Here is a 27,112-nt window from a genome sequence, read left to right as displayed (position 1 = left end):
GAGAGGAGTTGAGACAGTACAACTAGAGAAGTGAAGGATACAACAAAGATATTAAATAAGGAGATCAGATTGAGATTTTGAAGGGAGGAGATCCATAATAATATTTTAGAGAAAACTAAAGGGTTAGGTACTAAACCAATTTTAATAGATTGAGTGGAAAATATCTTAACATAGTGGTTCTAACAGACCTATTTGAAATCTCCTAACAAAGTCCTTAGTTATTGTAAGTGTAAATTTTTTAATAGGGTAAGACTTAATAGTCTTGAATTATTTTGATAGAACATACCCCTCATAGGGTAGATCATCTAGTATGATCAAAATTGCAACCCTAATAGGTTAACTTTGTTATTGCAATAATGAAGATTTGTGGGTTTCATCCCCACCCTCGATTTACCTTCATATTGAAGTGTTTCTAGGTAACCAAAATCAATGTGTTATGTGTTGATGATTTTCATGGATGTTATGCTTAGATAAATTTCATTTTCATCATTACATATTTATGTTTTATGTTATAACTTTTGAGATATGACATTGATTAGGTGTGAATTGTTTTATCAATGAAAAGTATTATAGATCCTAATTCACTCAGCCCCATCTTAGTATCTTGTTTCCCATTAAGATTTTCAAAAATTGGTATTAGAGCAAGGTTATCTTGAAAAAGTATAACAACTTGATAGGATTAGATCTAGAGATGGAGGGATACAAGATGGGAAAAATCATTGAGAACTAGATGATTAAAATCTAGGTCATATTGCAACAACTTGAAGGAGCAAAAGAAGAGTTAGGGAAATCATTAAAGAAAAGGAAAGAAATGGCCATTCAAAAAAATAGTACACTATACAAAGAAGTAGATACATAATGATTTATTAACAATGGGAATACTAATGACAGTGATGCAACAATAAAAGATCTATTGGAGAAAAACAACATTCATAATAAAGAAGTCAAAGAACTCAAGAGAGAACAATAAATTCAATTAGTAAGATTATTAAAGTGAATGAACAAAAGAAGAAAGTAGAAGAAGACAAAGACATGGCTAAGGAAGAAAAAATAAAAATGGCTACCAAACTTGAAGAATGATCATTAGAGTTGCAGAAACTCACAAACAATCAATTGGACATGATTAAGCAATTGTTAATTACAAATCATAAGTTAAACATAAAGGACATAAACATCACAAATATGAGATTAAAAAGTGACCAAATAAGAAATGAGTTATGATTTGAGAAATAAATATTGGAAATAATGAACAAACCAAATGAAGCTATCAGATACTTTGAAGAACTGATGAGATCACCAAGATCATCTAGTGAAAGTTCTGGTCTAGGACATGATGAACAGTCTTCATTTATTGAGGTAGGAGAGTAATCAAAGAATGGAGAGAAAAGAAATGAAAAATTTAAAGGCAAACCTACTTTTTATCATTATGGTAAACTTGGACACACTGCTAATATATGTAGGAGAAAAAATGGTAAGAAAAATCGTAAACCTAAGTTTACTAGTAATTGTTTTAATTGAAAGAAGCAAGGACACTAAGCACAAGAATGTTTAAAAAAAAAAAAAGTAATGAACCCACTACAATGAGATTTGAAGGATACTATTATAACTATTAGAAATATGGACATAGAGCTCATCAAAGTAGATCCAAGGAAAAATCTAACTAGACATTTAATAACCAAACACATGCACCTAAGCAAGGTAACTCTTACAATTAGGATTACAACACATGGAATAATTTTCATTATTTTGGAGAGAATGCTCACATTATAGAGAATTTCATAAAGACACATTTTAGATGTAACTATAAGAAATGGTTGAATGGAAAACTAGTTTGTTTTAGTTGTCTTTGTTGGTGTAAATACATATTTACTATTTACACTTTACTTAAGTTTACTTAGGTTAATGTATTATTTTATCAAATTACATTATTTTATTATTTATTTTGTGAGACACATGGGAGTTCACACCTCTTTTATGCACATGGTGTCTGCAACACAGGAGTTAGCACACTAATTAAGCACATGGTGTCTACAACATCTACACTTGAGATACACCTTTTCATTCTTATCCTCTCATCTAGAATGATGGATAAGATGTGTGCTTAGTTGACATTCTAGGTGCTTCTTAATAGGCCTTTATATATAGGCACTCCTAGTGTGTTTGTACATACAATATAGAGCAATGTATGAGGATATACTCTGATATATTGATCATACTCCTTTTTGGTCTACAATTGTGCTTGTGTTTGAGTTCTATGATCTTGGGTGAATCTTGCCCTAAGGAAAATTGTTACATGGCATAAGAGCTATACCAAATTCTTGTTGGAATATTAAAATGGGAAGAGTAATTATGAGAGGGGGGGTGAATTAGAAGTAACACACTTTACCTTTTTCAAATCCTTTAAAACAAATAACTGAAAGTAAACTGAATGCATGTAAACATATTAAATAAACAAAAAGTAAACACATGTATCAACACAAATAAAACCAAAATTTGGTGACATAGAAACCCTCCAGGAATAAGAAGGTAAAAATAGGGTGGGGATGATACTCACAAAAACACTACAACAATAATTGTTTGACCACTTTTGATGGTCTACTTTGTGAAAGGCCTTCCCTATTAAAGGCTTTAAACTATGTCAATAGTGACCTAGTTAAAGGATTTAAAACACTTTACATGAAGTGTCACCCTTTTAAAGGATTTAATCACCTCTTCAAAGGATCTACAAAATAGCTATTAAGCTAACCTATCAACATAGGATTTTCCACTATCTACTATCTAATACAATTTCTAGAAAGTATTAAAAATCTTTTGACCTAATTACTTACAATCTTCAATTGCTAATTTTAGGCACTTGATCTATTCATTCTAATATGATCCTTGCTAGATCTAATAGCTAATTGTAGCCCTTGTTCTATTCTAATCAATTAAATGTGTAATTGCTGCTTAATTCACTAAGTCTATGATACCCCTGCTACTTGCCCTGTTCTCCAATAAGCTATTTTCTTAGCAACTTTCTTAACAACTTCCTTAGCAACTCCTTCACAAATCAAAATTATGGGGCCTAAGCCTCCTTATAAAGGATTCATAGACTTATGGTTAGGTATGGATCTATGATCCATATTGAATATTTAATTCTTGCTTATTTCTTGCACTTTTCTTATTGGTTGCATGCCTTTTCTATTTTTCTTATTGGCTGCATGCTAATTGCATAGGAAATGAAAAAGATCGATCTTACCTTCTAATCCCTTCATGAATCTTCTTATGTCAGCTCAAAAATTTTTTTACATATGATTTTGTGAAGGTACAAACTCATATGCTGATTTTGTGTTACTTGGCACATACTGGATTACTAGTGCTTGACACATATACTATCCTAGTTTGCTTGGCACCTATTGCACTCTATCTTTCTTGGCACATGTATGTTTCTAGTTCACTTGACACATGTTGCATTCTGACTTTCTAAAAATCAATTTTGATTTGGTACCTATATATCACTTGACATCTATTGTTCACTCAACACCTAAAGATCACTCGGCACCTATTGAAATTCTAGCTCGGCACACATAGTGTACTCGACATATGTAGTGTACTTGGCTTCTATGTCAAAAGTGGTTAAGTGTGTTGACAATCAAATGTCAAAACCATTTTGAGACCAACAATATCCCCCTTTGACATGAGTGTCAAACACACTTAACTAAACATTATTGATCTAACCTTATGAGTACATTAATCATTTTGCATATGTACACAATTTCAAAATTCCTTATAACTCCCCTTGAGTTGATTGTGCCTTGTCTATTCTTGTAACCAAAATTATGTGCTAAATATACTTGATGCACTTTTCTTTTTTCCTATTTCTATAATCTATACCTATGCTTTGTATTCCTGTATTCTATATCAGAGCTATCTTCCATACAATTCCCAAAATTTTGTATCCCCCAACACTATATCTTATCTCTTATCTCCCCTATTTGGATATCTACAATCTTTCCCTTTTTGTTCTCCAAAATAATGAATGAAAGAATGTAATCAAAATGCTTAGTATTCTCCCCCAAAACATTATATCTCCCTTATTGTTATTTCTACCCCCTTTTGACACTCATGTCTAAGGGTTCTAAGGAGTAATACCATATTTAGCCAAAAATGTGCTACTTACCTCCATGATCATTTTCAGAGTTGCATCCCAATTCTCCAAAGCAATGTCAAGTGACTTATGATGAATGGTAGTCTCTGTAGCAAGATGTACAAGCCCATAAAGTGTAGAAAGATTAGGATCTTTCTTTAGAACATTCTCTACACAGGCTTGCTCTTTATGAAGTATCTCCAAATGTGGGGTTATGGAGGATTTAATCTACATCAATTTGGTGTTTATATTGGCCTCTTCACTTGCTAATGCAACTATCTGCTTTTAAGTGTGAAGCAATTGAGCAAAATGCTTCTCTCTTTGAGTTGGATCTCTTGGTAATTGCATGCTATAAATCTTAAGATTCCTCTCCAAGCTCAATATCCTCTATCCCGTCTCTTGTGTGAAATTGGAAAAATCACATAGCTTTTTGTACAGTGAGAAAATGTTCTTAAGTATAGTTTTGACCTTTTCAATTTTCTTGGCTAATTATACATGTGCAAGTGGTATACCAATTGATATTTTATCATTTACCTTTCCTTGAAATTTCCTTTTAGACCACTCCATAAGTTTGAAATTGGTATCCTGGTCTTCGCTTGTCACCTAGTCAACTATGTCTAATAATTGTTCCATTATAGGCTTTGACTCATATGGTGATTTCAAGCCAAAGGCATCCATAAAGATGTCCTTTATTTCAAGTAGTGCTTGCTTGTGCTTATACTCCTTTCTGAGTATTTCTTGTCTTCTCCTTCTATTTAATGCATCCTGCATCTCTATATTCTTCTCAATGGTGATAGTCTTTGAGTCATAGGTAGGGATGACTATCACTTCATCTAACTCAGGGTCTTCATAGTGAAGTACCCTAGCAAACTTTGTAGAGCTTGAGCTTGGTGTAGAGATTTTCAATGATATCATCTCAGTGCTCAACTTTTGATGAGTTTGTGTATGAGTGCCAATTTTAGGTAATTCTACCAATGTTTGTATTGTTGCCTACTCCTCATCTTTTGATTTATCATTCTCTTCCTCGTCAGACTTCCCTTGATCAATGGTAATTACTTGTGATGTACCTATTACCTATACTATAGAATTAGATGTAGAAATCTATCCTATTGGCCATGTTTTTGTATTCTTCCCTTCTTATGTACTCGACTTTTGAATGGTGTCACCTGCTTCTAATGTGTCAATTGTTGCAATTGTTAGAGATGATGGTGGAAGCATTAAAATTTGAGTACTAGTAGCTATAGAGACAAAAGGTGGTTCTTGTGGTTTCACCTTGTTTCTTGAGGAATCAATTTTATTGGGCCTTTCCCTTTTTCATCTTCTTCACTCTTGCCTTCTTCTTCTTCTTCCTTAGCTGCACCCTCAATATTTGCTCCAAATTTCTTCTTTATTTTCTTCACTATTTTATCTTTTTTATTGAAGGTGGAGGTTGTTTTTAGTTCCATATCTACCTTGGAACACACAACATAATATGTTCCAAAGTGAGGTGCCTCCTTGTCAATCTCTTTTGCAAGCAACACTGTGATTGCTACTAAGGCTTCATCAATGTTTATTTCATATCCTAATGGCCTTAGCCATCTCACTCTTGGAACTACTACTTTGATCTAGGTGAAATCAATGTCCACTAAGAAATAGATATCATTGACATATTGTTCCACTAGGGAAACTGGTATCCTCAACCTTTTCTTCATGGATTTCTTGAAATCCTCAAAATAGCTTGCCATTAGGGCTTCAAAGTTATCACCCATTTGATCAATGTACTCATTGAATTGAGTGATTGCAGATTTGTTTGATTTCCAATTTAGCTTTCCCATTGATGAAAACTCTTCCAAGACATAAAAGAATATGCACACAATAATTGAACCAAACTTGCATTGAGCACCTTTTGACCTTCTTATTACTCCTAGGTTCTCATTTATCTACTAAAACAAGCATCAGTTCTGCTAGGTCATATGTATGATCTTTCTTTACAAGCTTATAGGCTACATCCACAGCAATGCATGGTACACTATTTAAATTGCTAGATTGGTAAAAATTTTGAGATATCATTCTCACTGCAAAATCTAGAAGAGGATATATTACAGTATCAATTGTCATACCCCTCTCATTCCATTTGGCCCCTGTATTCTTTTCAATGACCTCTTTTGAATCACTTCTGAAAGCCTTAGGCTGATCTATGGTTGGGAAACTTGTAACGCTATGTACTATCCTCTTTTTTATCTTCATAGGTCCTATTTCTAACCATAAAAAATCATTGTGTATCCTTCTTAAAATAATTCTTATCCATTCTATTTTAAAACCTATAGGGTAAACTAGGGCATTTGTTAAACCCTTCTTTTCCACAATCTAGAAGTTGTCCTTCAAAATTATGTTCTCACATAGTTTTTCATAGGCTTGGAATATCTCAAGATCACCTATAGCCCCTATTTTACAATTGTAACACTTTCTCATGTCCTGCACCATTACAACCTTACGTGGAATAATGGACAATGCATCAGTTGGGTCATTTTTATAGGTGACTTTAGGAATGGGTCTAAACTCAAGTTGTTATACTTCATTACTAACCAGCTGGACCTCATGACTTTCCTTTCCCTTAGGGTTCTTAGAACTAGAAGCTATTATACCAATCTAGGGTTTCAATATATTAAAACTTTAATACTGCGTAGCTCAACACTTGATAAATACCTTTAGATTAACAAAATTTATGTTGAATCACTATTGAAATTGGTGCAAAAGGCTTCAAGGTTTTTGTTCACTAGCTTCTACACACTTCTCATATTTGATATGTGTTCAAATGGCATAAAAATGATCAAAATTTGACCTTACACTCCTTTAAAACCTAGCATTAAATGCTTTGTGCATACAACTATAAACTTGGCACTTGAACACTTCAACATGACTCAACTTCCATTAGATTTCATTCACTCAACTTCCATTAGATTTCCACTTCACTCGGCTTCCATTGACATTTCTCAACTTGGTACTAACTATTACCTCAGTCACTACTAGCAATTGGGCATGCACTAGAGCTTTACTCGGCATCTAAGGACAACTCGAGAGTGTTTGCGAAAACTTCAAATTTTGACTTGGCATCTTTTCTCATGCTGATTTTTTCTTTATAGTACTTCTTTTTCTTGAGACTGATGTATGATATAAATTTGTATATTAGTCTCATACACTTGTTCATGCTTAGTTGGATGAGGTGTGATCACTTGACCTCTTGGGTGAAGTGATCCCTCCATTTGATGTGCTGCACTCATCTTTCTTCTCCCATGTCTTGTTCATTTACCCTTTGATTTGTTCAATATCTATCTTCTCTTTTCTTTTGTTGACTTCTAACTTGGGTGCCTTTGACTTTGTTGGGAAATTCCTACTCATATGACCATTCTTCAAGAAATTATAACATGTGGTTTGACTTAACCATCTACTGTAGTTCCCTCTAAAATGTGTCCTTATGCAATTTTTAGAAATGTGTCCATATTCTTGACAGTCGTGGCAACTATACCTAGTGTTATAGTCCTAATTTTAGTGATGTCCATGGTTGTTTCTTCTTGCAAGCTAATTAGGTGTCCACATAGGCTTTGACCTACACTCAAAATCTCTATGTCCATATTTCTTGTAGTTATAGCAGTGACCATCAAATCTTAGTGTTCTAATAGTCCTAGTCCCACATTCATATGCTTGATGTCCTTGCTTCTTGCACTTATGACAATAGCTTGCATTATTAGGCTTATCATACTAATGGGAATTCTTGCTCCTACATACATTAGAAGTTCGTCCCTTTTTACCATAGAAATGACAAGTGGGTTCAGTGCTAGTATAACCAAGACTTGAAGTGTCCTTGCTAGCCCTTGGTGATTTCAGTAGCTGCTCAAAGTTCTTGATGACTTCACTTGATTTGTTGAATCTTTCTACTATCTCCTTCTCTCTCCTTAATTCATTCAGCAATTGTTCATTTTGTATCCTTAAGGTGGAGATCTCAATGTCCTTCATGTTTAGCTCATGATGAGCATTCATCATTTGGCTAAGGGTATCTAACTACATGTTGGCGACTTTTACAAGCTCTATGGACTTTTTTTCTAGTCTTTTTGCAAGGTTTCTTTTGTCATCCTCAAGCATGGCCCTGTCCTCAATGGCTCTTTTCTTTTGTTCAGTTATCTCACACAACATCATGGCTTGTGACTCTTGCTCAATTTTGAGAGACCTTATCTCTTTAGCTTGAACTATGTTCTTTTCCATCAATTCTATTATTGTTGCATCAAACTCTTTGGAATCTCCATTGGCAAACACTTGTGTGGTATCAATCTCCTTGTAGTGTATGTCATTTTCAGCTATGGCTATATCCTTCCTTCTTTTCAAGGACTTTCTCAATTCTTTTTGGGCTTCCTCTAATTTGTGTAGAGTGAGATGCACATCAATCGTCTGATTGTCTATGATCTTCCCAATTTTAAAGACTTTTATCTTCATATCTTTTCGCTAAGTTGTTAGGATTTTCTTTGTGAGTACCTTGCTCTGATACCAATTGTTGGAATATTCAAATGGGAAGAGTACTTCTTAGGGTGGGGGTGCAGTGATGCAAAAGTAACACACTTTTACCTTTTTCAAATCCTTTAAAACAAATAACTGAAAGTAAACTATATGCATGTGAACATATTAAATAAATAAAAAGTAAACTACATACATGTAAACATATTAAATAAACATAAAGTAAACACATGCATCAACACACATAGCACCAGAATTTGGTAACCCAAAAAACTTTCAGGAATAAGAATGTAAAACTAGGGTGGGGATGATACCCACAAAATCACTACAAAAATAATTGTTTGACCACTTTTGATGGTCTACCTTGTGAAAGGCCTTCCCTATTAAAGGCTTTACACTATGTCAATAGTGACCTGGTTAAAAGATTTAAAACACCTTACATGAAGTTTCAACCTATTAAAGGATTTAATCACCTTTTCAAAGGATCTAAAAAATAGTTGTTAAGCTAACCTATCAACATAGGATTTTCCACTATCTACTATCTAATACAATTGCTAGAAAGTATTAGAAATCTTTTGACCTGATTGCTTACAATCTTCAATTGCTAATTTCAGGCACTTGATCTACTCATTTTGATATGATCCTTGCTTGATCTGATATCTGATCATATCCCTTGTTCTATTTTGATCAACTAAATGTGTAATTGCTGCTCAATTCACTAAGTCTCTGATACCCTTGCTACTTGCCCTATTCTAGAATAAGCTATCTGCTTGGCAACTTCCTTAATAACTTCCTTAGCAACTGCTTTGCAACTCAAAATTATGGGGACTAAGCCTCCATATAAAAACTTCATAGACTTAGGGTTGCGTATGGATCTACATTCCATATTGAATCTTTAATTCTCGCTCATTTCTTGCACTTTTCTTATTGGTTGCATGTATTTTCTATTTTTCTTATTGGCTGCATGTTGATTGCATAGAAAATGAAAAAGATTTGATCTTATCTTCTAATGCCTTCATGAATCTTCTTATGTCAGGTCAAAAAATGGTTTACATGTGAGTTTGTGAAGGCACAAACTCATATGTTGATTCTATGTTACTCAGCACATACTGGATTACTGGTGCTTGGCACATATACTATCCTAGTTTGCTAGACACTTATTGTACTTTGTCTTGCTTGACACATGTATGTTTCTAGTTCACTCGGCACATGTTGCATTCTAACTTTCCCAACATCAATTGTGACTGGGCACCTATATATCACTCAGAATCTATTATTCACTTGGCACTTGAAGATCACTCAGCAGCTATTGAAATTCTGGCTCAGCACACAGTGTACTCGACATATGTAGTGTACTCGACTTCTTTGTGAAAAGTGGTCAAGTGTGTTGATAGTCAAATGTCAAAACCATTCTAAGACCAACAATTCTTACATGGTACCAAAGCTCTTGGAGAATTTCTCTTCACATAGCCATTTGAGACCATCTTCTTGCTTCAACAACTTAGCTCAAATCTAGAGTTTTGTAGAGATTAGGAGCATCTAGAACCAAATTTGACCTTTTCCTTGCATCTAGAATGTCAATGTGGTGAAAATTGGCTATAAAGTTGCCTACCCTAGGCTAAAGTTGATTGTGAGGAATTTTTTTTTTTTTGCAAATTGGCACCTAAAGGATTGATTTGTAGAATTGGTATGATCATTTCAGATCTATACATTTAATTTTTAGATCTACATTTTTTCATTTGCATCTCTACATTTTTTTTGAATCTACATTATTTTCTAGGAAATTTTTTTCCATCAGGCCTGTTGGAGAGATTTTTGCAGGTGAAGATTGAAGCTTGCTGGTGCAAATCAGATATTTGCATGACATTCAAAAGGTCAAAAAATCCCCAAATCAGATTTTTTTTTCATCCAAATCAGACATTTGAGGCAAAATCTAGAGCCATTTGATTTTTGGAGGTGTGATGGTGGCAATTCAAAAAAAAAATAGCAGCAACTATTTTTAAATAGCGATATCTCCCTCATACATACTACTTTTTGCAAGCATTTTTTAATGTTTCACGGTAGGATTTCATGATCTACTCATTGGTGTAGGAAGTTTGACATCTCTATTCCTATATTTTTCTATAACTTGCAAATCTTGAATTTTGCCACTTCAAATGCTCTATATGGGATCATCTGGACACATAATCAGGTTTCATTTTTTTTGAAAGTGCATTGTTTTTTCTACTTTCCAAATCTAAAATTAGATTATAGGTTCTATGTATAGAAATATTGCTTTTAGAAATAGACCCTAAATTGACATGTGGCTATTTCACTAAGTGCCAAATCATCCATTAGGGGGGGTTTCTTTGATTTCTTTTTTGCATCTTTGGGGGTTACATTAGTCCGTCATAGAAGAGGAATATTTAATTACTTTGACAATAGATAACTATTAGGAATGTAGTCAATTGGTTATCCCATATCTTAGTTAGCATAATGCACTTTCATATACGAGAGGACTTTTATATGATGAGGACACATGTTCCATCCTTTGTCATGCATTCTTTCTCTATATGGATAGGGAGGTTATGGATTCACTTGATGACTTGAAGTCAAAAGATTTATATGATATTTGGATCTATCTTTGGGAGCTTTATGGAGATCTACAAATTCCTCCATTCTCAATAGATCTTTTACCTCTAGTTGTAGCTGCATCCTCTCCAAATGAGATCCAACCTCTAGATGCTCCTATTGCTCCTACTAATCCTATTCTAGCCATAGATGCATCAGATTCAATACAATAGGACCATTTATGTCTTACCACTTTACCTTCATGCGATGACTTCCAAAAATTGCACAACTTTCTGTGTAGTCTCACATTAAAGATGTGGGAGACATCCTTGATGATATTTGTCTTCTTTTTGAGGAAAATTCTTCATCCTTTGCCATACTGAATGATTCATGTACTTCACTATAGCAAGGTACATTTTGTTTTCTATTTCCAGCCTTAGGTGAAGACTTCTTGACTAACATTTTAGGTTTATTTGTGGAGTCACATATAGAAAATTTGGAGGACTTATTTGATGATATATCACTTCTCTTTGATGAGGAAAATCCTTATATAGTTGTTGTGAGGGATCACTCTAACCCTCATGTCCATTCTTTACAAGATCAATCTTCACAGGTTGACGTGATTGTGGATCCTTACATACAAAATTTGCAGGAGGTCTCTCTATCATTTGAGGAGACTATTGTTTCTTTGAAATAGGTTCTACATCAATCCTTGTGAGACTTGCAGTTCTTCTCAGTAGTTTTGGAAGGAACCACCATCAGTATCAACACAAGGACACTTGAACAAGTTTCAGAGACACCTTTCATCATCGAGTTTCTTTCCACACACAGCGAGAGTGTCTCACTAGTGCCTCTACCATTATTTCTTCCAAAGGGGAGGAACATCATTCAATGGTCATGGATTAGCTTCTATATTGGAGCATTTCTCACTGATTGACACACTACTTTTGCAGGGGGGATTTCCTTGTCTCCTTCTTCTTCTCCTTTTTGGGGGCAGACTTTTTCCTCTTAGGGAGTTTTGTCCTTCTTGCATTTCTCTCTTGTATCTCCCATTTCTCTCTTGTATATATTTGATGCATGTCGATGCATCCTTTTCATCTCTCTTTTTGGGGGAAGGCTTTTCCCATGAGGTTTTCCTTCTTTCTCTACTTTATGAGAGATTAAATCTCCATTATGTACATGGGTACCTAGCATGGCCTATTAGCTGGGACCCATCATGCATTTCATTCTAGTTTTTGTAAGCTTAAGGGCATTCCCCTAGGTTGCACTTAAGAGGGGTGTTGGTGTAAATACATAGTTACTATTTACACTTTACTTAAGTTTACTTAGGTTTTAAAATGCATTATTTTATTATATTACATTATTTTATTATTTATTTTGTGAGACACATGGGAGTTCACACCTCTTTTATGCACATGGTGTCTACAACATAGGAGTTAGCACACTAACTAAGCACATGGTGTCTACAAAATCTCCACTTGAGATACACCTTGTCATTCTTATCCTCTCATCTAGAATGATGGATAAGACATGTGCTTAGTTGTCATGCTTATCTTATCTTTTGGCTCTTTGTAGAGACATTTTAGGTGCTTCCCAAGAGGCCTTTATATACAAGAACTCCTACTATGTTTGTACATAAAATACAAAGCAATGTATGAAGAAATACTTTTATATATTGATCATACTCCTTTTTGGTCTATAGTTGTGCTTGTGTTTGAGTTCTATGATCTTGGGTAAATCTTTCCCTAAGGAAAATTCTTACATGGCATCAGAGCTATACCAAATTCTTATAGTCTTAAAGTTAGACATATTAGTAAGAACTACATGACCTAAGCACTAGAACCAAACAATAAAAATAATAAAGGGAAAGGAAAATAGAGATAAATACAACATGGAAAGATATAGTGGAAGCTAGAAGTAGTAGAGAAAGAAAAGTTGAGATCATCAAATCTAATGGACCGGGTGATCATACCTCATCTAACTAAGAAAAAGAAGGTATGTAATGGATTGCATAATTAATAAAATATCATACACCAGTTCCTAAAAAGTAAATGGTTAAAATTCCACATCAGCATGAACCAAGATGGATTAGGAAAAATCTATGAGAAGTATTGGGAAATGAAATATGTTTTAATATCAAGTGCCAAGCATCCATAATTTAGTCTCTATTGACTGAGTATTGCAATATAGACCAATAAATTACATCGATTGAGTTGATGTATTGGCCAAGAAAATTGGTATTAATTGAGAAATATAATAGTGAATGAGTTTTTGAAAAGAGGAGTGAAAGGTTGAGATAGTTGTTGTGGACCTAGTAGAGTAAAAAAGCATTTTTTGCACACCTAGTTGGCAAAATTGAAGGATTTGGGTGTTCATTTTCACCTTACCAAGAGAATCCAAGTGCACAAGAAATTTAGAGTTGATTAAGGAGAATTTAGAAATAAATCAAGAAAATCATTGTGTTATTGGTAGATTGATAGAATTTAGTAAGTAAAACTTTTATTATCGAGCTAGTTTTTTATTGAGTTTATCAAAGAAATTTTTATTTCAAAACCCTAGTTTGAAATGACATCATTTTCAATTGTGAGAAAAATGTTGAAGGAAAGAATTACACAAATTGTGAGGAATGATTGATGTCCCCCACCTAGTTTTAGGGATGTTTCTAATTTTTGAGCAACAAAAGATGAGATTGGCACTCTTTCATCAATTCCATCAAAGGTTCTAATGATTCAAGTGGTAAAACCTTTTTATATGTGCAAACCAAAGAAGTTAGAGAATTTGAGATGAAATAAGTTTATGAGAAGTTTTGTGATAATGGAGTATTTATAGAGGAGTGTAAGATTGTTTCTAAGAAAGGGGTTATCTAAGAGTCTTCAAAATGGAATGGGTAAGGATTGTGTTGAGCCATATTCATGACATGAATTTATGGTTAAAAGGTGGGCCAATTAAGAGCAACAAGGAAATTATATGCCAATTAACATGATACCCTACCTTGGATAGACCAAAGGCAATAAGATGCACAACAAGAAATGAAGTTGAGAAAAAGAAAAAATCCAAATGGAACGGTTGAGGTATGTCAATTGATGGGATTGAAGAACCTATTAAAAAAATTTCAATAAGAGTGATTGCACATAAGTTTTATGAGTTGAGATGACTGAATAGTGTGTCATGCATTGCAATGGACTTAGGTTACAAAATTGTCCAAAAGGATCAAAGTTATGATCTTGCTGAACATCATCTACAACAATTGATATAGAATCTTGGAGCTATAAAGAAAATGAATAATACATCATGTAAGTTTGGCTCTTTGTTAGTTTGTATATTTTTTTGTGTACAAAATTCATTTCCAATTGTTGAAATAGTAGCATGGGATAGAAGTAGGCTGGCTATGGAGCAAATAAATGACTTGATAAGTCAACTAGGAGAAAATTTTGAAGCAATTATGGATAATTATTTTGAAGAATTCAAGAACAAAATGAGAAATTGTATGAGGATTCCTAAATCCATTGTAGATAAGTATTTTGATGATATATGTTTCATTATAGACATAAATTTTATTTATGGCTAGGTTGTACTACCTAGAGTTGTATGGTTAAGGCTGATGCCTTTTGAGGTAAATGATGATGAAGTCACAATAGTAGTGACTACACTCTTGTCAGAGGATATTGGTGTGAATGTCAAAGCATTCAGAATATATGATACAATAAAGGATCAAATGAATATAGAGACAAGTCATTCCAAAAAAGATAAGAAAAGAACAAAGATAATCAAATGTCTCAAGGGAAAAGATGATGAAGGAGAAAGATCTAAACATATAGCTGAAGCCAAGGATTCAAAAGATAAAGAGCTAGTTGTTGTCATGCCTAAGGCAACAGAGAACAAGGAAATAATTATTATTGATCCGAAGGTTAAAGAAGACCTCAACAAAGGTGTGCAATTTTTTTTCATAGACCAAGATCCAAAAATTAGAATACTAACAAGATCCAAAACAACTCATCCCTTAGTTGTAAATCCAAAAGATTTCTAGTAAAGAGAAAATTGATAGTTTACCAAAGAAGAATCTACCTAAGAGGTCAAAGAGAAGATTGGTTGTAATAAAGGAGGATGATGATGATGAAGAAATAGAGTTTGAGGATTTAAGAAAACTTCAGATTGTGCCAAGACCTCCACCAATGATTTTTCACTAGGTATGTGAGATGATGGAAGAGTTAGGAAATATAGAAGCATTAAAGACAATCAATTTTGATTCTTTAAGTAAAGAAGACCAAGAGAAGCTTGAAAGGAAATGATATATATGATGATACAATTCAAATCTACACCTATAGAGTTAGGTCAAGTCATTCCTAAAAACTTGTATAATAAATTTGATGCTAAGTAGAAGTGGGAATTATCTACTAAAAGATAGATTAGGGAGACCATGTTAGCACAAACAATGCTAGATTTAGAGAAGACACATATATCTATAGCTTTGAAATATTTTGTGAAGAAATTTACACCTAAGGAAAGGTCTTATAAAATTATTATGAATAAATCTCATGGAGTTGAGAAAGAGAGCATAAATATATGAAAGGAAGGATTTGAGTTGCTTATTCCATTAGGTAATGAAGAAGTTGAAGAAGGAGAAGAAAGAGGTGTGGAAGTTAAGGAAGAAGAGGATGATGCATCAAAATTGTAAAACTTCCAGAGGAAATTAGGAAATTGGTAGAAGGATGTGAACAACAAGATGTTGTCACAATTAAGGAAATTCTTGATTCATGCCCACAAGATCATAATGTGTTGACTAAAGAAGACCTAAAAGATGATGAATCATATACATCTCTAGCAAGCACCAATCCAATATTGCTATAAATCAAGGATTGTTCAAAGTTTGAAAGTGCCAAGATTGATAGTTTTCATGTTACATCAATTATTGTTGATAGAAGTACTAAGAAACAATGCAAGGCTATAATTATTTTTCTATTATTTACTTGTCTCCAAATGGTCCATATAGTTGAGAAGGTTGGCAGAGAGAAAGAAAAAGAAATGACAAAAGAAGCTAAGACTCCCAAAGAAAAAGAGACTACACAAGCTCTTATACAACTATCGAGTGCTAAGTTAGCTAAGATACTAACTATCACACCTAAAAAATAGGTTATGTCTACTCAATAGTAGCATTAAAAATTATCTATATTGATTGAAAAGGGTAAGAAATTTTAGTTATCACTACCCACTGATACAACCCTTGATCTCAGATAGTGATACAATCAGATGGGATGACAAAAGAGTCAATAAGTCTAGATGAGGTAATCACTTTACCCATGTATGACTTAAATAATTTGACATTGGAAAAAATGCAAGAATTGTAAACTTTGTTGATTTGTAAGGAAAAGAAAGAACAACTAAGAAGAAAGAAAAAGAAGAGTAGGTATTACATAATATTAAAGACTTTTTTTGTTGATACATTTAGAATCACTGATTTTAATAGTTAGCATCCAATTTTGGATTAGTTAGTGTACATAATTGAAAATGTTCAAATAGATGATATTGAGACCAATGATAAATTGATGCAATGGTTTGAGACAAAGTTTGAGCACAAAGTTTTGGAGAAAGCCTTTAGGGAATTTGTAAATAGGAAAGTAGAGCTTTCTAATCTAGTCAAATAGATGGATGGAATTTTGAAGATTATTCATTAGTTATATATGAAGCTTTGTGATGATGAGTTCTTCATATTGGAGAATCAATGATCAATTCATATGGTTTAGGAATATATGAAGGCATGCTCACATTCATTGGGCAAGGATATAAGTTCAAGCTCACCTTTATATAATAAGTTGACATTTGGTAAACAAAGGTTAGCCGAGTTACTAGCTAGAGATAGTAGCATGAGGAACAAATTGATTTCTATTCAATTCATTCTACTACTACATTTCATGATCATTCAAAATGAATTATCTATAGCTTAGAGTCTATTGAAGAAAGACACACATATTTCAAGTGTTGAGAGCTTAGTTGATCTAGCTATCAAGCTAGAGATACATATTCAAGTCATGGAATCCATAAGAGATAGATGGAATGAAGGTTTTGAAGAAATTTTGGCTACTCATCATATATTTTTTGATAAGAAAAAGATAGCCCCAACAAACCCCAAGCCATACAAGTGACAAAAAAAAGAGGGAAATATATTAAGGGAGAAATATCTAGATATGGGAGAAATGTCTAGAGATAACAAGGGGAAATATAGAAGATGACATAAATCAAAGACAACATTATCAGATGGAACAACATCAGAGCTTTTAAACATGCACATAATGTATAACAAAGATAAAATTTTTGCAATCTGAATTATAGTCTCAAGGGGAATATTATTTTTGTGTGGAAAGCTAAGTCATTACAAAGTGCTTTTCCCACTAATGTTAAAGCAGGAGATTCTTGATCTCTACGCCTAAGTTGCCTATTACTGTCTAACTGTAATGCCCTGCCAAGGGATCCAAAAGAATTAACCTAAAGTTTCACTAAGTTTGGTAGCATTTTTTTTCTTTGAAACATGAAAGTAAAACTATTCACAACATACACATAGTAGCAAAAGCAATAACAACATTCCACTAAAAGTATACATAAACATACATAATAGGTTACATTCCTTAAGGATCCCTTAACATTGAATGACCATTAAATTAACTAATATTAATTCCATCTAATATCACATCCACATGAAATAATAATGAAAAGTCCAACGTTCTTAAAAAATATACTTTGGTTCCAAATGTCCCTTAGTAAATTACATTTCAGAATGCTTAATCATCCACTGTACATGCCACAGGGTATGAAAGACATAAAAGAATATACATGTGTGAAAATAAAGTACATCATCCTATTCTAAGTCCATGATGCATGTGCTGTAAAGTAAATGAAACAACATATCATACATGATACATCATCATAGAAGATATAAACATCCATCATAACAGATAACCAAAAATCACAAACACAACTAAGTAAGTGCATAGTTCCTCCCAACTGTAAATAGCATCATTAGACCATCGTAGGTCCTAGCCATCCCTCTGTGTGTAACATCCCAAGTCACCAAAGAGATCATCGGTATTATCATAGTAGGAATGTCACTCCTAAAACATACTACATCATATGCAGAAAGAAATCTACCATGCTACAACATATGCATCAGAAATCTAATCATGCAAAATAAGACATAAGATATGTAAATAACATCATCTATCATATGCTAATCATAAATATAAGGATACATGTCCATCATCATAATCCAAGAACATAATGAAGATAGATGCCAACAAAGAATGCTTCAGCCATGGTCTCTTAGATGGATCTCAAATGGTAAGAGTAAAAAAACACTACCACCCGATCGCATGGAACCTAAATGGCCCACTCCCATCATACTAAGGAGATAATCTCAAGTCCCAAATAGGTTATCAAATCACATAACACAAATACTCTCTAAGTCTAGGAATCCTAAAAGTATGCTAATTCAAAGGTTCCAAAATAAACTGACGTCTAATACTAGAGGCACAGAAGACACATAGGAACCTACTATGTAAGTGGGAAAATGTCATCAAACGGATCACACTAGAGTTACCCTGGTAGTCTCTCTATAGACCCCAACCCCCTAGTGATCCCTATATGGCCACTAGTATCCTCTCATACTAATGAGGCATACTACAAAATGCAAGGTCACAACCAAGCATTCTCTCTACTCCCATCCTAATTTGTACTAGCACTCGAGGCATGGGCGAGAACAAGCAATTATCTTATTAGGTTCATTTAACTTAGTATTAGGTGTAATGTTTTTCACTTATTAAACAACTTACAATGAGTTACGCTGGTAGCCTCTTAGGGCCCCGACCCCCATTGCAAACCACTTCCCAACACTGCAAGTAGATAACCTACCCTAGGCTCACAGAATCATAAATCAAAAAACCACCACAGTCCTATCCAAGTGACTAGAGAAATACCAAAGATAATCGACAATAAGAGCATCGAATCTCCATGAGCAACTGAATAACATCCATTGATAATCATGACCACAATAATTCTCTATTGGCAACTGAAGATATCAGTGATAATCACAATATCCATCGGTTCTCTACAAGAAACCATAAGGAATCTCAAAATAAATCACATTATCCATTGGTTCTTAATAAGCAACCAAAAAGGCATCTCAAAGAAAATAATATTGATCGAAGACTCCAAAATGGTCGAGTCAAAACATGTCACATCATGACATCATCAAGATCAAATAAACACTTCAGTCCCAACAAGGTGACTGGAAAGTAATCCAAATACAACTAATCGATAACTCATAAATGGTTGCATATATCACAGCTTACACAAGAAGACTGGAAGCAACATCAATTAGTAAACCACATACACCATAGAGCATGCCATATCATAACCATGGTTGGGTTTAAAAGAATCAAAATCAAAAGACATCATCATGACATCACAAATCATAACCCCCGAGCTTCTGGTAGACATCCTGTAACTAGTCAACAAACTAGTCAACCCAAAAACACAAAATGCAAGCACTTGTTTGGGTTTGCTAAAATAAATTAGTTGAATGAAATATGGGGTTCTAGTTTTCATGTTTATACATTTTTTCCTCTAACTCATATATTTGTTTTGATAAAAGTTTCTCCCCATAACTCATAAAATTCAATTTTCTAAATGTTCTAAGTGTCTATTATATATATGTTATTTTGACAATGGCCCCCATCGTGTTTCAATGGATCAATTGAAAACTTAATAAAAGTAATTACAAATTTCCCCATCATTAATATTTATCCTCCATCCTAAAACAAATTACATCTAATTAAATTAAATTTATATTAATAACTAAAATACTAAAGAATGATTAATTATTAAAAAGAAGTAAAACTATTAATAAAGTTTCATTTAATTAATAATAATAATAATAATAATAATAATAATAAACTTTTAAAAATTATTAATATTTAATAATATTGATTTTTAATAACATTATGAAAATTGAAATATTAATATTTGATTTCACCCCACACATATTTCTTTTTTAAAAAAACTGTAACATATATTAACATAATCTAATAATAATATACATATATTAACATATCATAACATTTTTTTTAAAAAAAATATCGAATCATCCACCTGTCACAGGTACGCAGTACCATGCGGTCCCAAGGCCTACAGTGGCAGTGGTACATAGTACCCCCTATTGTTGCAGTACCTACGATAGTAGGTACCTATGATTTGTAGGTACATGTGGCACGGGTTCATCCCTCCCACTTTCTTTTTAATTTTGTTTTATTGAACATTTTTTTTAATAAACGTTTTCCCAACGCTACAATAAATTTTATTTAAAAAAGTTTCCAGTTTTAAATGCAGCGTACTTATATACATATACATATATGTGTGTGTGTGTGTGTGTGTGTGTGTGTGTGTAATTTTTATAAACATTTATAATAAATGTTTTTAGACTTGTAAAATATGTATATATATATACATATATATATATATATTTTAAAATTTTAAATTTTTTTTTTTTTCCATAGACAATTTTTTTAAAAACAAAAGGGCTTTTCCAATTTTTATAAGAATTCCCCTATGATGATCGTTCTCTTAGATTCACCTATTTAACCCTTCTAATAGGTTTATCCATAAGCAGTTGAACCCTAGTTCCTTAGATTCTTCAGATCTACGCATATGGGGTTTCTCATACATAAATTTAAATATCCATGACAAGATTGCATATAACTAGAACATTCATGCATGGAATCCTTAGAAAATATTCAGAAAACATGAAGAAGATAGGAAGTGGAAGAAGTGATAAAACATTTGCAAAAATCACGAGTGTCTACCTGGACACTGATGCTAATTCACTTATCCTCAGAAACTGTAGAGCAAGCTCCTTCTTTCTCCAACATTTGCGGATCCACCCAAACACACTCCTCGAGCTACTAGGAGTGCCTGAATATAAAGAACTCTCAGGAAGCACCTAGAATGTCTATAGAAACAACCAAAAGATGAGATAAGCATTGACAACTAAGCATGAGTCTTTTCCAACCTTCTAGATGAGTCACAAGGTTGTAGACACCATGTGCTTAATTTGTGTACTAACCCCTGCATTGTAGACATATGTGCATTCAAGAGGTGCACTTACTCCTAGGTAGACTTATAACCTTTTTATTTTTAATTCTTTTATTATTATTATTATTATTATTATTAATTATTTTATTATTATTTTTATTATTATAAATTTTTTAAATTTTTAAAAAAATTTCTTCTATTTAATTCTTTTGCTCAATTAATTTCCCACTTAATTAATTAAAATCAAAATATCATAACATTATATTAATTTTCCCCAAAATAATTAAATTATCAATTAAATCTTTTAATTTTAGACTTAATTAATAGAAAATTCACCATAGACTTCCAAAATAAAATATGAAAACCCATCATAGAACAATCCATACAAAATCATTCTAAGGGGTTAAAATCATGAATTATGTCATCTGACGCATTTAGAAAGTAAAACATCTCAAATAATTGTCCTACCTTTCTAGGACAAATGGTTTAAGGGTTTAGGATTTGGACTTGAGAATTTATCTCCCCTCTCTTAAAATTGAGATAATGCGATAGGGTACGATCATCCTAGTAATTCAGGGAAGTCGATACCTGGTACCTGTAACCTACATAAAGTTCATGTACATAAAAAATTTATATATATATATATATATATATATGGTAGGAAGTGGTGCATCGTGTAGATCCTGATTAGTAGGTGACTATGACTCCCTTCCTTAACCACATCATAAATTTCATACATAAATAGAACAAACACACATATCATACACATGCAAGTATGGGGTAAGTATCCATAAGGAAACACATGTGATAATAAACCATCTAACTAATCATCATCAATAACTAAAAATAATGTAATAATCATCATGCATACATGAAATGTAGAGTCTAAGTAATCTCATCATATATCATTGAATCCATAGCACAATATCTGATAGTTTCAAAAAAATGCTACTAACCATCAACATAAAACTGGGCCTAATAGAGTTTGGCCATGATAGCAACAATGTATCTAGAAAAATGTAAATGAGGGCAGGCACTACACTAACACTTAGTCATTTCCAAGGTAGTGTTGGATGGTCATCACTGTGACTGAGCCATCCAGACAAGGTCAAGCTACAAAGGATGTGTTTATTTGACAACACATGTCTTGCAAGTCAAAGGTTACCAAGCAAGTAGAAAGTCAATTATTTCTAAGTGAACTAAATATGTTGAGTGAGTAGAAGCTGAGTTATGTCATGAATACTAGTTATCACTAAGTGTCAAAACAATCAAGTGCCAAGCAAACCAATTTAGATATATGAGTTTGCAATTGCACTGACTTATTTAGATCATTCTGACCAATCTCTACATGAAATTTAAAGATCAAAGAGACAATTAAGGAGTAAATTAAACATTTTGTTGGATGAAATAAATCACTAGAAAAGAGGATTAACTAATCAAAAAATTAGAATGGAAAATGATTAAACGATATAATATGGATCATTGATCCTAATCTAGAACTTTATAAGATTATCTATCTAAGAAGGGGTTCTACCTAGGATCGTCATGATGAGTGTGTATGTGAATGAAAGTGAATTGAAGGAGCGAATAAGATAAGTATAGAGCAAAGGAAGGATAAATTTGAAAGAAGTTTAGACAATACAACCAGAGCAATGAAGGATAGAACAGAGATATCAGATAAGGAGATTAGATTGAGATTTTGAAGAGAGGAGATCCATAATAAACTTTCAAAGAAAACCAAAGGGTCAGGCACTAAATCAATTTTAATAGATTTGAGTTAGGGAAAATCTTTTAATAGAGTGGTTCTAATAGACCCATTTCAAATCTCCTAACAAAGTCCTTACTTTATTGTAAGTGTAAGGGTAAGGCTTAACATTCTTAAATACTTTTGACATAGTAGACCCCTCATAGGGTAGATCATCTAATATGACAAATTTTTTAACCCTAATAGGTTAACTTTATTGTTGAAATAGTGAAGATTTGTGGGTTTCATCCCCACCCTAGTTTTAACTTCATATTAAAGTTTTTCTAGGTAACCAAAATCATTGTGCTATGTGTTGATAATTTTCATGGATGTTATGTTTGATTGATCTCATTCGTAGACTTACATATTTATGTTTTGTGGTATAATATTTGAGACATGAGATGGATTAGGTGTGAATTGTTTTATCAATGAAAAAGTATTACAGATCCTGATTCACCCCCCCTCTATCCTTAGTATCTTGTTTCCCATTAAGATTTCCAACACTAAAATTAATATGTTATGTGTTGATAATTTCATGGATGTCATGCTTAGATAGATTTCATTCTCAACATTACATATTAATGTTTCTATTGGACTAACCACTAGCCTTCTCCTTTGGTATTAATGACATAGCTTCACTACTTCTTGTGTTCTATAAGTCTAGTGATTGTATCTATTAGAAATGCTTTAGAATAATTGAGAGGGATGGGGGGGTGGGGGGGGGGGGGGGGGGGGGGGTGGGGGGGTGAATCAGTTACTCAAGGTGCATATGTCCAATTCAAACTTTTTCACTAAGTATAGTGAGCTCATTCAACCATTCATTCATCCAAGCTTTAACTTTCCTAATCAACAAGTTACTATAAATCAACATGCAAGCATAACACATAAATAATCAACCCATAATGTAGTGATTTACATGAAAACCCAATTTGGGAAAAACCACTAGTAACATGCTACTCAATTCTCACTCTTTTGAAGTGATGCCCTATGAAAGGCCTGCCATGTTAAAGGTTTACAAAACACTATTAAATGTGACTTTGTTAGAGGATTTATCCACCTTGTTAGAATTGGGATGGGTTAGAGGACTTTAGAATGTTCACTTGGAATGCAACCCTGTTAAAGGACTTACCAATGGCTATTAAAATAATCTAATTCCATAGGATTTTCATGTCTAATACAATTTCTAGAGAGTATTAGAAAATCTTTGACTTGATTACAACATACAACTTAACTTGTAGATCTCATATCACTCTTTAGCTCTTCACATTGCCTGGTCTTCAATCTCTGCAACTCTGTCAACTTGCTCTCCTTTCAAGATTTGTATCCTTGAGTCTTCATGCTCAATGTACTAGTGCAATCATCTTTCTCTAACTACTTTATCAGAGCAGAGCCTCTGTGCTCTTCCTTCTCCTAGATGCCTTCTCCCTGACACCCTTCTAACCTCTTTGCTCTTTGGCACTCCAGCAGTAGCAATAGTTGTTTCTTGGTCTATGACTCTTTAAATAAAAGTCTTGGAGTTCCTTTCTCACTCAATTCTTCCTTTTTTTAATTTCAATTCGTATGGATTAGGTAGGATTCATTGAATCTAACCCATACTTTGTTTCTTCTAGAAACTTCTTGAATAATCCTTTTGAATTCACTCAAAAATAGTTGACATAAAATTTTGTGCCACTAGATCATCAACCTTATCCTCCAACTGGTTCACAAAATTCAAGATAACAACTATGTCAGCTCAGATTTGGTGAATCTTTGACATTTTCAATAATGCAACAGCTCAACACTACTGAAATATTGGTGCTTAGCACATACTATGTTACTCAGCACCAACTACATTTTTTTGATGCTCAATACCTGAAGTTCACTCGACACCTACTAAGATTTTCTAATGCTTAGCATTGGAAGTTCACTCGGCACCTGTTACTTTTCTTGGCACCTAAAGATTACTTGGCACACACTAGATTTTTCATTTTCTCAGCTCCAACTGAAAATTTTCTCAGCTTAAACTAGCTTGCTTGGCACCCACTAATGAACTTAGTTTAAGCTTTGTAGTCAACCTTATTACAACTTATTCTTCCAATGTTTTTAAGTGTAGCCAAACTCTATATCTCTGAGTATGTTATCAATACATCATTTACCCATTGTCTTAATTGATCCTTGCACTTCATTACAATATCATAACTCAACCTTTCCCTTAGGTGCTCTTGTTACATCTCTTTGATTAATCCTCTTCATCAATCAACTAATTGATAGTACTTGGATCTTATAAGAAAATGTCATTCCTACACATAGCAAGTTTGACATCAATGAAAAAACAATGATTGAAAACATTCTTTTAACAACAATATCCCTATTTCAATCAATCATCTTCATCAATGATCTTTTCAATTAGATTTTCAATTAGATTTCCAATAGTATTGGGCATTGGTAGGTCGATCTTTTGGTGCAAAAACTCTAGCTTGTAACAAGTGGTATCAGAGCTTGGTCACATGTTTGAATCTCCTTGGGTAACACTAAGGGGGGAATTTTTGGACTAACTAATAGCCTTCCCCTTCAAGATTTGTGACATGGCTTAATCACCTCATATGTTCTATAAGTCTAGTGGTTGTATAGGGCATTGATAGGTTGATCTTTTGGTGCAATGACAACTCTAGCTTGTAATAGTTTTATGGTATAAGATTTGAGATATGAGATGGATAAGGTGTGAATTATTTTATGAATGAAAAAGTATTATAGATCTTGATTTGAAACACCACCCCACCCCCCTAGTAGCCTTTTGAATTCACTTCTCATGAATTTCTTCACACCTGTCATTTAGAATTGATGCTACTTTGTGATCTTGTTTGTATAAGTTTGGGCTCTCTCCCACTTTATCTAATCAAAACACAAGTAGTGAACTATTTTGCACCAATCACAAGTACTATTTTTGAATAGTTATAATATTTCTACAGCTATAATATATATTTATTAATTTTATATATTATGCAAAATACTTATCTAAAATATTATTGGTTGAAGTGGTTTGGATATTGCATTTTTAGGAAGATTTTTGGGTGCACAAGACATTGATTAATCCAAATAATAACTCTATTCATCATTAATATACTTATATAACTAACAAGCCATTTTTATTATTTAATCAACAATACATTTCATTGAATCATTTTACAATATATTAATGGAGAATAATGACTTATTATCCTCTCACTAGGTTATATTTATTTACCATTTGGAAAAAAGTTATTACCCTTCATCATTGTTTAGATTTAATTTTATTTGTATTTAAAAAGGGCAACAATTATGGGTTTTGATTGTATTAATATTATCACTTTTTAATAATTAGTGACTAAAAATTATTTAAATTAATTAGAATATACTATTTTTATATTTTATTTTACAATTAAATTTTTAAAACATATTTTTTAAATGTTTGAATTGACAAAAGTAATTTATGATTGTTTTGGCTAAAATAAACATGTCATTTTAGGAAAATTTCATTCGTTGGCCCAACTTATTTAATAGTTTTTTAGATAGCATTTTAAAAAATTTAATATTATATTTTATAATTTTAAAAATTTAATATTTGAAAACTAAATCATTTAAAGAAAGTATAAAATATGATATTTGTGGTACTTTTTTAATATAAATTTTAATCTACCTTGTACTTGTCATATGACTTTAATTTTTTCTTTCAAAAATAAGTTAATAAATTATTTTTTATTGAATATCATTTCATCAAAATTTATAGTTCAACTAAATCAAACAAGAGTTCATCAAAAAATTATAGAGTATATCAAAGTGGCTAATAGATTGGCAAAGTTCTAGAACATTTCAAAACAAAATAGTAAGTCTATAACAACATATAACTATAAGATTTGATGAAAAAAATCTTCTAAGTGCAAGAAACCTGCATGCAAAAATATGACATGGAGAAGTAGAGAGAGAAAAAACTACAAGGTTTTTTATTCGACAATATCCAAGATTGTATTATCAACCAAAAGGAATGAATAAAAGGTACAATACTTATAGAAGGACATTAAGAAAACTAATAGAAAACCCTAATAGGAAAAAAGGTATTTAATTATTAACTGACTAATGTAAGTGCACAAAAGTAATATCTTAAGAAGGGGGTA

This window comes from Cupressus sempervirens, chromosome 10 (genome assembly GCF_028749045.1).
Source record: "Cupressus sempervirens isolate cs-2001-9-10 chromosome 10, ASM2874904v1, whole genome shotgun sequence".
NCBI lineage: Eukaryota > Viridiplantae > Streptophyta > Pinopsida > Cupressales > Cupressaceae > Cupressus > Cupressus sempervirens.
This window is presented reverse-complemented; position numbering follows the sequence as displayed.